This window comes from Xiphias gladius, unplaced genomic scaffold, assembly GCF_016859285.1.
Source record: "Xiphias gladius isolate SHS-SW01 ecotype Sanya breed wild unplaced genomic scaffold, ASM1685928v1 HiC_scaffold_1474, whole genome shotgun sequence".
Classification (NCBI taxonomy): domain Eukaryota; kingdom Metazoa; phylum Chordata; class Actinopteri; order Istiophoriformes; family Xiphiidae; genus Xiphias; species Xiphias gladius.
The window spans coordinates 311,051-327,500 of record NW_024401804.1 but is presented as its reverse complement, the minus strand read 5'-3'; the positions used below and the strand labels follow the sequence as shown (position 1 = coordinate 327,500).

Here is a 16,450-nt window from a genome sequence, read left to right as displayed (position 1 = left end):
CCGGCCAGGGGGGGTCAGAGGGGACGTCGGTCTGCGGTCGGTTTTTGAGCGCGTGGCTTCCGACTTTAGCTCTGATTAACATGCCCCGCGGGTGTCGAGCCAACATCTGCATGTCAGAGAAACAGGTGGACGGTCTGTGTGTGTGTGTGTGTGTGTGTGTGTGTGGGGGGGGGGGGTCTGCCAGTTGAAAAAGCGGCGAGGACATCGGAGTCAAAACCGGTCTCTGGATCTGACTCGCGGTTTCTTAGAGGACCGGGTATCGCGGCTGGGGCCAGAAAATGTTTGACGTCCTTGAAAAGCACAAATCATCAGTCACTTCTTAAAACAGCGGCTGGTAATTTGTCCAATCAGCTCGTTTCTCAGCTCCAGCCCCGACTGGCTCGGATTTGTGAGGCTGACAGCAGATTAATCAGGATCGAAGGGGATTTCATTGTGCTGTAGAAATGTTAGAAGGTCCAACCGGAGCCGGAAAGGTCGAGTTCAGAGTTCGGGTCACATCCCGATGGAGGCGAAGTTTGTGTGGAGACTCTCGGGGTGAAAGGGACCAGACCACGTTTTGAAGTCAGGGGAGGAAAAGTGACACTTAGGTACACATTTACTCCACTACAGTTACTTCACAGCCAGAGTTACTTGGGTACACATTTACTCCACTACAGTTACTTCACAGCCAGAGTTACTTGGGTACACATTTACTCCACTACAGTTACTTCACAGCCAGAGTTACTTGGGTACACATTTACTCCACTACAGTTACTTCACAGCCAGAGTTACTTAGGTACACATTTACTCCACTACAGTCACTTCACAGCCAGAGCTACTTAGGTACACATTTACTCCACTACAGTTACTTCACAGCCAGAGCTACTTGGGTACACATTTACTCCACTACAGTTAATTTAAAGCCAGAGTTACTTGGGTACCCATTTACTCCACTACAGTTACTTCACAGCCAGAGTTACTTGGGTACCCATTTACTCCACTACAGTTACTTCACAGCCAGAGTTACTTGGGTACACATTTACTCCACTACAGTTACTTCACAGCTAGAGTTACTTGGGTACACATTTACTCCACTACAGTTACTTCACAGCTAGAGTTACTTGGGTACACATTGCTCCACTACAGTTACTTCACAGCTAGAGTTACTTGGGTACACATTTACTCCACTACAGTTACTTCACAGCTAGAGTTACTTGGGTACACATTTACTCCACTACAGTTACTTCACAGCCAGAGTTACTTGGGTACACATTTACTCCACTACAGTCACTTCACAGCCAGAGTTACTTGGGTACACATTTACTCCACTACAGTTACTTCACAGCCAGAGTTACCGGTTCCTTCCTTTCAGCTGGACATTTTCACACTAAACATCTGGCCATGTTGCAGATGAAACTACCCAAACACATCCACAGCGGCTCAAATTGGCTTCGGCTCAGCCGACTACAACGCTCAGGTCCTGCTTACCTGCTTGCAAATGACCCAGTGCTACAATAATGTAACACTGACAGGGATCCCGGTGCATTAGTAGAGCTGCTATTTAAGTTAAACTGCTTCAGGTACATTTTGCTGCCAATACGTCCTCACTTAAGTTGAGGTACAGTCTGTAACGTGTTCCCCTGATATACCTTTCAACCATATCTAGCCCAGTTTCACCCCAGACGGAAACTTAGTCCAGCAAGAAGGAGAGCACGCGGCTCGTGAACCGGTAAGCAGCAGCTCGCCCTCACGTCCAGCCTGTAGTTCTTTGCCAGTTCAAGTTGCATAACCGTGTTCAGCTGTGGTTAAAAGTCATCATCCGGGTCGAGGAACAAACTTAAGAAAGGCTCCAGAGAGGTGGAGGTGAATGTCTGCCCGTCTCCCCTCATCCAGAGCCCCTTGAACCCGCCCGAACCCAGCCGGGCTGCGAGGTGACGACGCAGCAGGTAATGAATACTCTCGCCCTCTATCTGATCATCACGGCTGGGCTGCGTGTGTGTGTGTGTCTTCAGACGTCTGAGAGCTGATTGGACGGTCCGTCTCCGCCGCTCTGATGATCCGGTGTCATGGGGCAGTAATTAATATTCTCCGCCTGTGTCTCGGAAGTGTCGACCTTTTCCCTGCCCGGAGGTGTTTGGACACACGTCAGCTGATGAACGCCGCGATTCTGCCGCCCGCTTTGTGCACCTGCCGAAGCGACAGTCGAATCCCAGCGGGCAGGAAAATAAAATGGGGGTTTTGTTTTTAGCTGCCAGAGTTGCCAACGCGTCAGCTACAGCCGTGACCAGGTGGAACGATCCGCTCTTCTCTGGATTTCCTGGTTTTAGCTCATAACGGTTACGTACACGCCGGCCAACAGGAAGTATGAAATTACAGCCACTAAACCTTCGGTTTATTCACAGTCGTGGAGGAAGCAGGTTCCCTTATAGACCGAATTTAGGACAAATAAGGAAGAGGTGTGTTTGACGTGCCAGTTTTTTACAGCTGACTTGAATTGTCTTTATAATTCGTGCTGCAATAATCACAAAAAGCCCCACTTCTGATCCTGGATCCTGTCGTCGGTCTAGTTTGCCAAGTCTTCCTAGTTATTTCTGGTCCTACAGATGGTTTCGGCTTGATGTGAAGGAGGCTCAGTTTGTACGCAGCCGTGTCACGAAGGACTGACCGAGAGTCTCAGCGGAGGCTCAGTAACTCAGAGACGAGGCAAACGCTTTGTGATGAGACGAGTCCGGAGAGACCGACTCGTCCTCCAGCTCGCCACGTGTCTCGTGTCTGGAAAAGGCAACGTATGCGGCTTCCAATATGGCTGCCCCGCATGGGCCGCACCGAGCGAGAACCTGCACTCACAAACTTCGGCCCTTCTTCAGCCGAAACTGGCACGAAGAGCAGCTTCCACAGAGAAGAGAGTCCCCGTCCGACTTAACCCGATGTCTTCTCAGCACACGGGGACTGACGAACCCAGAGCTCGTCTCCCCCTCTCTAATGCATAATGTCATCAGCTAGGGAGGTGATATCAGCTGCGGGCAAACTGAGGCGATTTGTTGATTTGTGCCAGAGTTAGAATCTCCCACGTCCACACTTCTGTATGTTGTAGGATTAGTTTACATCGATTCAAAAAAGTCCCACAAAAGACAGGAGTGTCAAATCACTGACACACTGAATGGCTAACTACACGGTCAGTTTGGCCAGATTTCCTTCACGCAAACTCACATTTTCTCACTGAAAGAGTAAAGATAAAGCTGGCGATTTTCTATAGTTGTCGACAAATCTCGTGTTCCGAACCGAGCCGACAATAAATGTCTCCGACTAACAAGCGATGTGTGTATCCAGAGTCTGATGTATCTTAATCCTCTGGGCCGTAGATGCGCCATGTTTCCAAAAACTGTAAAAACGCATCAGTGAGTCGCACTGTTGCGCTGGGTGACACGTTCCTTCATCACCATGAACACACACACACACACACACACACACACACACACACACCGTCCTGCTGCCCCAGATACTCAGTAGAGCACCAAATGTGGATTAATTCGCCGCCGAAAATAGTCCTCAACAAACGCAGCGTTTCCTCCCGCCTGTTTGATTAAAAACTGCGGTGAGCGGCGGTTTTAGGAAAATTACTGTTTCAAAAAATGAAACCATGTATTTGTCAGGTGTTTTTTTTAAACGTTTGCGTCCTCAGCAGGAACCAATGGGCTCGGAGCTGAGAGCCGCAGACAGAGGAGGGAAGGGGATGAGAGACGGACTAACACGCGTGGGATTTGCGGACGCTGTCCGGGTCTTCCCGGTGGAGAGGAGGTTGAGTGCCTCAGGTCCTCTCTGCTTGGCGGCACCTGGAAGCTTCTCAGTCACAGCTTTCACGTGTGTTTACAGTCTATAATTTCGTCATCCTGAATGTCCGTAATGTAAATCCGCCATGTTCAGTGACTCACCCCTCCCCTGTTGCTCCTCCTGGGGTTTTTTTGGGGGGGGAGTTTTTCCTTATCTGGTCTGAGGGTCTAAGGACAGAGGGTGTCAGATCCTACACAGACTCTGAAGCCCCTTGATGCAAATTTGTGAAATTGGCCGATATAGATAAAAATTGACTCGACGAAAAGAAGATTACGGGACAACACCAGAGCTCCGCTTGAGCACCAGTGGCATCAAGCCACGCAGACCAGGTTTTCCTCATCTCCACCGTTCAGAAGCCTGAAGCCTGTGCACTGTAAAGGACCTGGAGCCGGTGTAGGTGAACACCTCCAAAGGTTCCCCCGCTGCCTTAAGGATGACGGTTAACTGAACTTAGGTTGAATAATTAGTTCAAAGTCCTCTTATGAGCTTTGAACATTTTCGGGGCTGTGGGACTGAATTCGAGACTAAACGTCGCTCTGGTTTGAATTGTTTTTGTTATAAGAAGAAGAAACAACCGTGACTGAATTTAACGAGGCTTAGAGAGACAGGAAGTTATTTTCTTCAGAGGGGTCTGTGGGTTGAGCGAATTCTCAACTGTCGATGTTCATTCAACTTAACATATCACATCAGAAGAACTCAGGTTTATAAGTTCTGAAGCGGTCTGAAAATAAAAAGTACACATTTTACATTGGATTAGAATTGATAAAAAAAACGTATTCATTTATGTTTAATGAGAAAATATTAGTTGATTCTACTAAATTTCTGCGCGATGTTTTACAGTGTAACCTTCCTGAAAACCAATGTTACTGTTTCAGTTCATAAATGTTAAAGTTTCAAAACTTTATTTCAACCAAAACTCCTCAAATTTGTTTTTTTTTTTTTTTTTAAATTTGGGTGAACTGGCCCTTTAAACTGATAATGGTTATTGTAATTCTTTTTGCAGTCGATATTTTTACGCTCTACGAGCAAAAGACAAGAGAGAAAAAATAAAGAGAAAAACACACGTGACATAATCCTAAAACGTTCCCTTTACAAACGACATTATTTACCGGACTTGTGTAAAGCTACGTAGGAATCAGTCAAAATAAATGTGTCAGACGCTTCCAACCACCGGTCGGCTTTACTGCAGCTCGTTGGGTGTCGAGTGACTTGCTCACGGGCACTTCGGCGGTTTGTGTTGACAGCAGGGGAGGCGTTACTCACGCTCTTCACCCACAGATTATGATGCAGAGGCAACGCTTCACCGTGACACGTGTATAGGAGGGAGAGGCAAGTGGGACGGGGATTAAAGATCAGAAACAGATGGGTGGACCGCGAGAGGAAGAATCAAGGCAGAGATCTGAAGAGGAGAGGGAGCTGTTGTGTTGCCAGAAACCCAGAAACCCAGAAAACCAGAAAACCTGCGTAAAATGTGACGTGTGAAAACTCTACAGAAAACATCGAAACTCACACCAGCTGCCTGCTTTATTCAACCGAAATCAACAGGAACGGTGGGGTTATCTCTGTCATTTTAGACTTGGAATTACTTAACATGACAATCTCAACATACAAAAATAAAGATGTGATTCAAGTAAAAGCCAGGAAAGCAAGAAATTTAGGCCTGAATCCATAGAGCCTTCTCAGAATGAGTCCAGATTCCTCCACAAGTGGTCATTTTCTGAGTCTCGTCTGATTCAGAGGGTCAAAATGTCTGCTTAACAGCTACTCTGACAGACTGGCAGTTCCACTGATAACCCAAATAATTCAATTTAAGATGGCAGTCATTTTTTTTAATATATACCCACCGGGGCTTTAATGTCAGCTGAACGGCTTCGGATCACTTTGGCTCCCACGTGGGGCTCAGGGAACACCGACAGCCCCGGAGGAGGTTTTAGAGGGTCCCCGGAAAAATGAGGAACAGTTTCACTTCAATAAAGTGAAAGGAGGATTGAGAGCGAGCTGCACGGGGTTGGCTTTTTCCTCGCCGCGTCTTCCAGACCGTCTCTTAACGGCCTGTTTCGGTAGCCGTCTTTAGCTTTACCAGATGCTACTCAGACTCAGCACTGCCTCTTGGAAGCTGATTGTCAGATTGTCAAACATTTGAAGTTTATTCGGTGGGTCACATCCAGGATTTGACGGCCTGTCCCCGTGCTCTGTCAATAGCGTTGGGCAACGTGACGTATGAAACGAGACAACAGAGGAGACATTAGAGCTCATGGTAGAATGTGCTGGAAGCCGCGGGAGGATCATACTGAATCATCTGTTGTTGACGTAGATTTCTCACCGTCACAGGATCAGTGATGGAGTCTCCCTAAGCACAAGTTTGGGGCACTGGTACTTTTACGTGAGCATTTCCAGTTTGTGCCGCTTGATGCTTCTGCACGTTGCCAGGCTAATGAATTCTTTTAAATGAGACAAAAGGAGACTGGTTTCAGGGAGTTTGCTTCATCGGAGCTAAAACCGTTGGTGGATCAGTCGGTTGGTTAATAAGCAGCAGTTCTGATGTTCGCTGATTTCATCATCTAAGTCACGTTGAGCGGAGCAATGACCGAGAACTCACTGGTTCCAGCGTCTGAAATTGAAATACTTGGCGGTCTTCATATGATAGTAGCCTGAATATTTTTGGCTTTTTGGCTGCTGGTCGGATAAAACAAGCAAACTGAGATAAACATATTTACACAGTTAATCAATGAATTGAGAAAATCACAGTTAGTTGCAGACCTGTAATCCAGAGTTGTCAACCATAGACTGTCACACTGGTCATGACAAGGTAGCTCTCCTTTTAACGTCTTGGGCTGTATTGCAGCATTGCAGGCAATTTGGTAAATAAAATGGCAGCTCTGATTTATGGCAATAATGGATTAGATGAGTTTTCTATCACTGTGGCGAAGTAGCTTGATTTCTTTAGATATTTTATTCTTTGGATTGTGGCCAAAACCAGACAGTTGAATTTCCATCTGATCGCAACTGATTTTGAAATGTGAAAATGCACATTTTATCCACGTTGCACGCTTCTTCCTGCTACCGGCGATATGAGCACAGCGAGGATCTTTCGCTCAAGCCTTTGCAGTTGCAACACAAATTTCCTCTCAGCAACATCTGGCGGGAGGTAGAAGCCCTATGCCAATAACTGATCAATATTTAACAACCAGGCTGGAAACAGAAAACTGGCTGAGGCATCGAGTCGTGTCTTCATTCAGAGGCATTTTCGGTCAAAGTCGACACCGGGATCCAGTAGGTTGCAGGCAGACATAGATATAAACTCCAGCATCAACACTAATAGAGTTGATCCAGCTACTTTAAAATAAGTTGTACTTCATAAGTTTATATCTGCTAACACAACAAAAGTGGCTGATTTATGGGAGATCTTCTTGTTCCCCCCAGTCTGCCGACTTTGTGGGAACGCGGCATTATCGCCGTGATAGTGGCAGCTGCAGCTGAAGTGGCTCTGAAATCGGCTGTCGGTCTCCATGCGACAGTCGAAAGCTGCCCAGCACTTGTGGTTGTTCCGAGGGTGTAACATAAGAGCGTTTATCTGATCTCTGATCAGTGGAATCGCTGAATGAACACATGCAATCGGGTCTGTGATGTGGCCGAGGTGCACGTGCAGTACTGGCAGAAGATGTTAGGTACCGTAGATGTCAGTCCCATCAGGAGGCGTCCGATCGGTCCCAGATTCATTCCAGACATAAAGCCGGAGTCGTGAAGAACAAGGAGTCCTGCAACAGGTGGTCTGGCCCCCACAGAGCCCCGATCTCACCATCATGGAGTCGGCCTGGGATCACGTGAAGAGACCGGAGACACCGCGACAGACTGAATCCACAGAAGAACTGTGGCAGGTTCTCCAGGATGCTGGGACAACCTACCTGCCAAGTACCCATGAAAACTGTCTGCAGGTGTACGGAGGAGAACTGGTGCTGGTTTCAAGGCAAAAGTGGGGTTCACAGCAAATACTGACCCGATTTCGGTTTTTTGTTGTTTCCTGCCGTTCGTATTAGGTTGAACTGATAAATAAAAACTATTCATGGCTTTATTTTTGAAAGCATCTTCGCTGTGCCTGAAATGTTTGCGCAGTAGCATCTGTGTAACCAAAATTGATTTAATCAAATCTACATTCAATGCGAATGTGATACATGAGAAATGCCACATTTTAAAGGAGCCCCAGTTCCCCCTCTGTGAGAGCCTACTGGGACCAATACCACAACACCACCGATGAGGGATGGTGAACTGTCCTTTCAGGCCCTTGCTCTGACTTCAGCCACACCAAACCCCTGTTTAAATTAAACTGTTTTTATGAACTAAAAGCTACGATTACTATGCCATCGTTATACGCATCTGTGTAAACCCATCTGGTTTTTTTTTCCATTGCTGTTTGTGCACTGACTGATGCGATGCAGCATGTTTACTAGTGAGCTTGAAAGGTGTCGATAGGTGTATTTGTGAACTTTGGAGGGGGCCATGATAGCTGTTTCCCTCTGAATCCGCGAAGCTGACCACCTCCGAGCTGTACGTCTAGACAGTCTCATCGTTTACTTTTTGACTGGTTAAGCCATCCGTCATTTTTCTCCAGCTTATCTGAGTCCAGGCATAGAAAGATTATGAGACAATGTGCCCCTGGTCATAGATAAGTAAAAGTAAAGAGTAAAACCGCTCCTTTATGGGACTCCCAGACTGAGAAAGACCGTGTCGTTTGTGTCTTTTTAAAACTCTTAGGAGTCGTTTCGGATCTTTCTCTTTGTGGTTGTTTTGTGTCTCTTTGGTTCTGAGGTCGTTTTGCATCTGTTTGTAGTCGCTTTGCTTCTCTGTGTGGTTGGTTTGTGTCTGTTTGTGGTGGTTTTTTCGTGTCTTTGTGGTTGTTTTGTGTCTGTTTGTGGTGGTTTTTCGTGTCTTTGTGGTTGGTTTTGTGTCTGTTTGTGGTGGTTTTTCATGTCTTTGTGGTTGTTTTGTGTCTGTTTGTGGTGGTTATTCGTGTCTTTGTGGTTGTTTTGTGTCTGTTTGTGGTGGTTTTTCGTGTCTTTGTGGTTGTTTTGTGTCTGTTTGTGGTGGTTTTTTCATGTCTTTGTGGTTGTTTTGTGTCTGTTTGTGGTGGTTTTTCGTGTCTTTGTGGTTGGTTTGTGTCTGTTTGTGGTGGTTATTCGTGTCTTTGTGGTTGTTTTGTGTCTGTGGTGGTTTTTCGTGTCTTTGTGGTTGTTTTGTGTCTGTTTGCGGTGGTTTTTCGTGTCTTTGTGGTCGTTTTGCATCTCTTTCTCTTGTGGCCTGTCTTTGTAGTCTTCTAACTGAGCTCTGTGATTTACCAACAAGAATTATGAACAGTCACTTCATACAGCGGCTCTGGCCCAGGGGTCCCGTGACCCTCTGGGCCCCTGGGCTGGTGCCTCGTGGCCATGTTGAGTAACCCATACATGGGCCCAGGTCTCGTCCATTGATTAATTATATGACAAGAAATTTTTATATATATATACGCCTGGGAAGCACTGACAAAAATGTGATATTTAATGTCAGTTACTTCATGTACCTGATGAATAATCGTAGGCCTCATTCTTTGTTTTCTGTCATTCTTCGACCGCTGGGACGGGGAAGAAGGTATTAAATTGCCTTCTGCGTGGTATTAAAAAAGTCTGAAGAAGTCTTAGAGTTAATTTGGCCAACACTGCAGAAACCCTGGTCCCGTTATTTTTTTCTTCTTCTTTTATCAATTCCGGTCCCCGCGGGCACGCCCCCTGCGGGTGGCACTGTGAGGGAATTCCTGGCTGCAGAAGTATCGTATTCAAGCTGCCGTTACAGGGCTGAGGAACTGTGGTACCGAAATTTTGGTTTCCATAACAACACTGTAGAGAGATTGAAATCAGATCCACAGAGGAGGCTGAGAGTCAGGTAGCGCGAGCATGTGTGAAAGCAGAGAGAGAGTGAAGGATAGAGATGTGGAGGGTGAGCGAGGGAAACACGAGACGTTTGACATCAGCAGTTTTGGTGGCAGATCAGTGGTGAACCTTGGCCCTGTCCTGGCATCCAGACGAGCCTGACAGGAGGGCTGCTTCCCAGAATGCACGGCTGCATAACTCCCATCTCTCTCTCTCTTTTTGATACCCATACAGTGCTCTCTCAGCCCTCCCTCCCCTTCACTTCTCCACAGTGTTGATGTCTTTGCAACAGCAGCAAGAGCGGCAGTCAGATGAAAACCTTGTACTGTCGGTGTCGGTGATTTTCATGCTTTCAGATCACTTTGAAGGAGTAAACGCTCCTCTGCAGGTTGAGGCCATTCTCCAGCCCATCAGGCTCAAAAGGTGCTTTCAAAACCTTCTGGACTAATGTCAGATGTGGTTTGTCATCCCACTAAAACAGGGATGTGGGTCGCTGATGCAGGTTTAGTGTTGTAGACCAGGATGTGTACATGGATACGTTTAAAACAGAAATGTTAGATTGAACGGTGTACGCAGTCTTTCTATTTGTGGCTTTTGTCCATGTTAGAGGTTGTCTTGTCTCCTTCAGCTCGACGTAGTTATTTGACGCCGGTTGCATTTTCACAGCCGGTTGACAGGACGGACCTTGGCAGGCCTTACACATTCCCAGAGCTGCAACGACTGGTCGATCGATTGATTAATCGACTTATGAAAATGAATCAGCAAAACTGTTTTGATCATCAAAGTAAAAATGCTAAAAATGTGCTCGTTACTGCCTCTGAAACGGAAGGAATTGACGCTTTCCTTCGTCTTACATGACGGTAAACTGTCTTTGGTTTTTGGACTGTGGCTTAGACAAAGCAAGACCTATGAGGATGCCGTCGTGAGCTGGGACAAATTATAGCAGGGAGCTTTCACTACTTTTATTTAACATTTTATAGACGAAACAATTCATTGAGCAGAAGAATCGATGATGAATATAATCATTAGTTGAAGGGGTTAAGTTGCACTTTCGACCTCAAAAGCCTTTTTTTCTTTTCTTCTGAAGACGAAACTCTGTCTTCTTTAACACTTCGCTTCCAACGTTGACTGAACCTTATTTCAGATTCCACTCAACATCCAAAGTTTTCAAAAATGTACAGCATTCCAGATTACAGGAGAGCGTTTCCTGAAATGATGCACGGGACATTTCCAGTTTTCCATTTGATGTGAATCTGCAGCCATAAAGAAGTAATGTCATAGATATGAATGTTTCTCTCAGTGGGATAAAGTGTGATTTAGCTTTAATAAGGTGCAATAACAAGCACATTCACAAATAATTATAAAGTGTCATGTGGTTAAACAGTGGGAACCAATAGGTTTCATTTACCTCGAAAGCTATTTGAGAGGAAATTGAAAGGAATATTGAGAATTTCAGGGTCTATTGTGAACTGTGCAGAGATTTCAGCACAGTGGACATTGGCCACATTACAAAGACTGAGCAGACTACCAAACTCCATTAAGAAAAGTAGAAAAAATACAAATATAATAACACTGTTAGTGCTGAGACCATCAGTCCATTAATATTTTAGTCAGTTGACAGAAAAATAATCAACAACTTTTGATTTAATCATTGGTCGAGCAAAATCACCAAACGCTTCCTACTTCCAGCTTCTCCCTGGTGATGGTTTGCTGCTTCATTGTTGTCTGAATTATTTAGTCTTCTGGACTGTTGGTCAGGTAAAACGAGACTCTCATGACTTTTGACTGCCGTTTTTTCACAACTCTCTGACGTTTTTACAGACCAAACAATAAATCAGGCAACCAAAACAGTAACGGCAAAGATTTATCGATAAGAAAATGTTAAGAGTAAAAGTTCAGTCTTGATCTTGGAAACAGCGGTTTGAGAAGAAATTCTCAAGTCAAGCCTTGAGTGAAGATGTTTTTTCCAAGATAATAAAAATGATTGTTAGTTGCAGCCCTAAATAGTATAATGCAGATGCTCACTATGCTACATAAAGTGTAAATATAACTATACTGGTTATACTGCAGTCACATTTACCAGCGCAGCTCAGTTTCCTGCTCTTATTTTTAGCCGGAACTTAATTTAAAATCTCTCTTATTGGTGTCAGACTGAAACAAAAGAAAGCTGACAATTCACTGATGAGTTTCCAATTCACTCCCAGTTCTGCTCCGTAGAAAAACTGCTGTGCACATAATTAACTCAAACCTCAGCAAATTACCATCTGAATTCAGGCTGAACACCATTAATGTCACACTTTAATGTCACATCTGTCTCTCCAGATGCAGCCGCTGACTTCTTTCCTTTCTCAGAACAACACATTATGCATCTAGTATCAGGCAGAGTGGTCCTGTTGTTAACTTCCTATTAGTGAAAAACAGCCATGTCGGCTCTAGAGGCCAAGAAATGTGTTTCCCCAGCTGACGTGTCCTCGGCTTGACTTGTTTTGTTGCTGCACAAGGAAATTGGGTGGAGATGCACTTAATGTATCAACAAACAAGCCAGAAAATTCCTTGCAGACTGGAGGAACGTGCTGTTGTGGTTTGCCTTCGGCCTTGTATTTGGGCTGTTATGACAGCAGACTTGGGTTTTGTGTCACAAGGACACTGAAAGAACCCCCCCCCTTTTTTTTATGAACAATCCTGTTGTCTGTGGAGCTCTTAAGATTTGGGGCCAGGTAATGATTCACTTTGATATTAATCAACCCTTTCTCAGGGCTCCTGTTTTAGGTTGGACCCTCGTTAGCCTGGGGAGTTGTGTCTCATTCCAACAATTGCCGACGTAGTTTGGCAATTGTTTTTATAACAATAACAATAAAATATTACTATGTAAAGAGGTTATTACAGGGTCTCAATACTTTGAATTGCTGTCGCTGAAAAATGTGGGGTTTGTTCTCATGATAATCTGAAGGACTATAACTTTAAAGAATCGCTGGGCTCACAATTAAAACTGCTTTGGCAGGCAGCAGCTAGAGCATGCGTTGGGGTCCTGTCCGTGGCTGGAGCGTAGGAGTTTGTAATATCCTTTCAATCAAACGTACTTGGCACAGTGACTCTAACCCTTGACGGCCATATTCAGGTTGGTCCCGGAGGACTTAAAGATCACCATCAACCAAACTGTTGTCGGGGCCCTGTTGAGAACTTCGACTGACTGTTCTCAGATGGTGTAAGACTCTATTACCATCTCGCCACATGCACCTCAGACTCAGCAGCCTACCGCTTTTTCCCTTCTTCTCCCCTGTCTCCTCTCTTATTCTCCCCTGATTTGGCTGCTGGTTAATATTCTGAAACTGTAGCAGAAATACTTGAGAATCAGCAGGCTCGAGCCTGCGGACCGACACTGACCCTTTTAAAGTTTTGCTCAGATGGACATGGGAGTCTTCGCATGTGGGTTTATGGGACTCGACCAGGCGGGAGCAGGATGGGATTGACATAGTGGCGTTAGAGACCGGAAGCACTGTGCGCAGCTCATTAGCGGCGATGAGCACTCGTTAGCAGTTAGGGGTTAGTAAGTCTAAAAAGGGCTCGGCAGCAGAATCCACAGGGTGAGAGTCATTTGGTCACAGTGCACATCGGCGGACTGCGAGGAGTTAGTTGAGCTCACAACTAGATGACTCAGAAGGAATCCGTTCTGGATTTGAAAGCTCGTACTTCCTCTGGCCTGGAAAAAAGATGTCATGATGCAGTTATGGTGATTGTCTCCAATAGTTGGATTGAAAGATTAGATGCGGATATAAGTGAATTTTTCGGATCCTTGGAGCCTGAAGATTTGATAAAGTGTCTTTCTGTGAATCACGGCTGACGGTTTCAGGTCGTGTCTTGTCCTTCAGAAGCTGATGGTTTGGTCCTTCGTACCAGATGGTTTGGTCCTTCGTACCACGAACTTCAGAAAAAGCTGAGTCATGTTAGTCACTCTTTTCCTTTTTAGAAAAACACATTACTGTCGACTCACCACGTTCATCCAACAGCAAGACACGAGCCCCGCCTCTGTTCGGTCCAGACCTCGGGGGCTCTGCTTTCCTGCATGGCTGAAGGATCTCATTGAATTAAATGTGGTGTATTCAAACTCAGGTTATCAAAGTTCCCAGGTTCAATCAGTTCACAGCTGCAGTGGCATCAGTGTAACCGTATCTGACGCCGAAAGACCTACCACCGCTCTTAACGTGTAGTGGATTGATTTCTCAGTGTTTCCGTACGAGCGCAGCAACCACTGATGGCTTTGTCCTGGAAATCTCATACAGAGACACTGAACGATGTGTATCAATAAAGCTGTGGCAGAGTTTCTATGAATATTGTAGCTTCGAGTAGGCTTGTCCAGAGCATTGTACGTTTGAGGCAGATGCTGTGTTAATAAACCAGCGCCTTGCAAATGGCCCATCAACAGGACACGTGACTGTTGTGCGAACTGCGCTTTTGACTTTAAGGAACAGGACAGTGTCTGAAATGACCGAGTCCAGCTTTTGTATCTCCAGGTGTTCATGAGGGTCGTCTGGGGCCAAAATCAGTCTCAGCAGGGATTCAATGTTGGAAATAAAGTGAAGTAATCACTTAGAAGTTTTGACTTAGAATTCCGTTTTCATCAGGTAAAAACCAATGAACATAGAGGCTACGGCTGTCACGTTTTCAGAAATTCAAGTTTGAACGAATTCGAGCCGGAACATAATTTTAATCCAAGAACAGATTTGTTTTGATTGTAGAGAAAGGAAGTGCTCTTTGAAAAGTCAGCAGACAGTAAAGAACCCAAAATACTTCCACTCTCTGCTTCTCAGATGCTGCGGTGTCGTGGTTGTCCAGTCAGCTCGGCTTCGGTTTACTGATCGGTCAGCGGGATATGCAACAGGTCAAGCTGTTAGTGAATCTTAAGAGCGCCCTCTGCTGGACCACAAGGGAAGCTACTTTACGTGGCCCGTTGTTATAGGCTAATTTTTATATTCAGACCAATCAGGAACAGTTCGAAAATTACTATTTTTCCCCACGTCCAAATGAATTGTTTCAATTTTGACGGAAGTGACGGCCCTAATAGAAACTTTAATGATTTATTTTTGTAAAAAACATGATGTATTATCGCTTACATTTTTAGTACAGCTAAGATGTAGACGTGCCAACAGTAAATTCAGTTTGTGTGTTTGGATTTGGTGCAGAAATCGTTCAGTTTGGACTGTACCAACCAGGAAGTGAGGGTGTTTACTGACAGCATGTTAATTTTAGATAAAGTAGGGAGTTCAGTTCCATGATTTAGATCCAAAAACATGACTTCAGACTGAAAACCGTCTTTATTTATAACGTTCTGTCTGTGGCGGGGTTTTACTATAGCAGTCTGTTTATGTTTACCAGTCTTTCATTCAGTTCAGGGTTTCCTAATGGACTCGGTGGTTGTGGTCATTTAGAGTAATGACATTAATCTTCGACAAATGTTGTACCAGTGGGAGAATCATTCAGTGGTCGCTTATGGAGAGATGAAATTTATGGCGGAGGCTCAGTTAGCTAGAAATTTCATCTCATATGGAGTCTGAAAAGTGGGGGGTGTGACAGAAAGCTGGATTGGCTTTAGATGCTTAGTGTAATTCATGACACGGAAACCAGAAAATGGAATGGAATAAAATGGAAAAAAAAAAAGAGAGATGCAGTCTCTGTGTTTGTAAAGTCCCTGTTGTGGTAGTTTTCTAAAATTAACATTTTTCTGACACAAGTGGAGACATCTCACGCTCTCGCTGGATGTGTGAAGTGTCTGTTGAAACAAATCACAGCTGCACCTGAAAAAATCGAAACCTGCAAGTGAGCAAGACCGAAGGTCTGAAGCCCCATTAGCAGTTAGCGGTCAGAGCCTCTTCCTACCAAGCTAAGTTACGCTATGTGACCAAAATCAAACGCACACACAGCGTTGCATGAGCAACAGGTGCATGCTGGGTCTGGCTAAATGCTGAAATTCTCACAGGGTACCCTCCAGCTGTGACTTCTGCAATAACGCAGGAGCATCCCTCCTCAGCCAGGTGTGCACCACCTTTCTGCTGTTTTCCACTGTTAATCCCTGTTGTGACTGCAGAGCTCAATCAGCTCGATGTCTGAAAACATGGAGGAGCTCCGTGAGAAGGAGAGGCAGAGTTCAGTTTCTTGGGTCTTTGCCGTGCATCCCACAAAGTTTACCGCTTCTTCGAATCCTCCCCTTTCGGCCCCATGGACAGGCCCTATAGTCACCGGTCCCCGATCCAAAATGTATGTGTCTGCTTTTGTTGTGTTACTTGAATGATATTTCTCGAGTGCACTTTTACGCTTCTGCGTTTTACTCTTTCCCCTCCCTGGCCATATCCATGAAAAATAGAGGCAGGTAAAGTCTGGATGAGATTGCAGTTACCTTGCCTTGATAACCATTTAATAACCGCGCAGCAGAACATGCTGCAAACACAACACTGGCATATTATCATCCTATAAAGTCGCCATGGATAAAATGTAAGCAAACAGGTCTTTATTTCTACTACCAACAGACACAGAGCAACACGATCATCCCTTTGGAGAGATGAATCTAAGTCCAGTACTCCCTCTCCTTTTAGCTCGGGTTTTGGTCTCCGCCAGCCCCTGGGGGAAACCTCTGGCTCCTTAGCTGCTAAATGCTCCACTACGTTCACCAGCTGGTCTCTGACTGCGTCTCTCTGCTGTTTGCTGCTGAGCAGGTCGTGGACGGTGGACGGAAAACAACTACAGCT

The 16,450-nt window shown here is 45.3% G+C and overlaps 1 protein-coding gene across 1 annotated transcript in view; it reads left to right on the top strand.

The window, feature by feature from the left end:
* The window catches only part of kcnq3 (potassium voltage-gated channel, KQT-like subfamily, member 3), a 108,057-nt gene that overhangs the window by 2,449 nt on the left and 89,158 nt on the right, over positions 1-16,450 (top strand). The window lies entirely within an intron of this gene.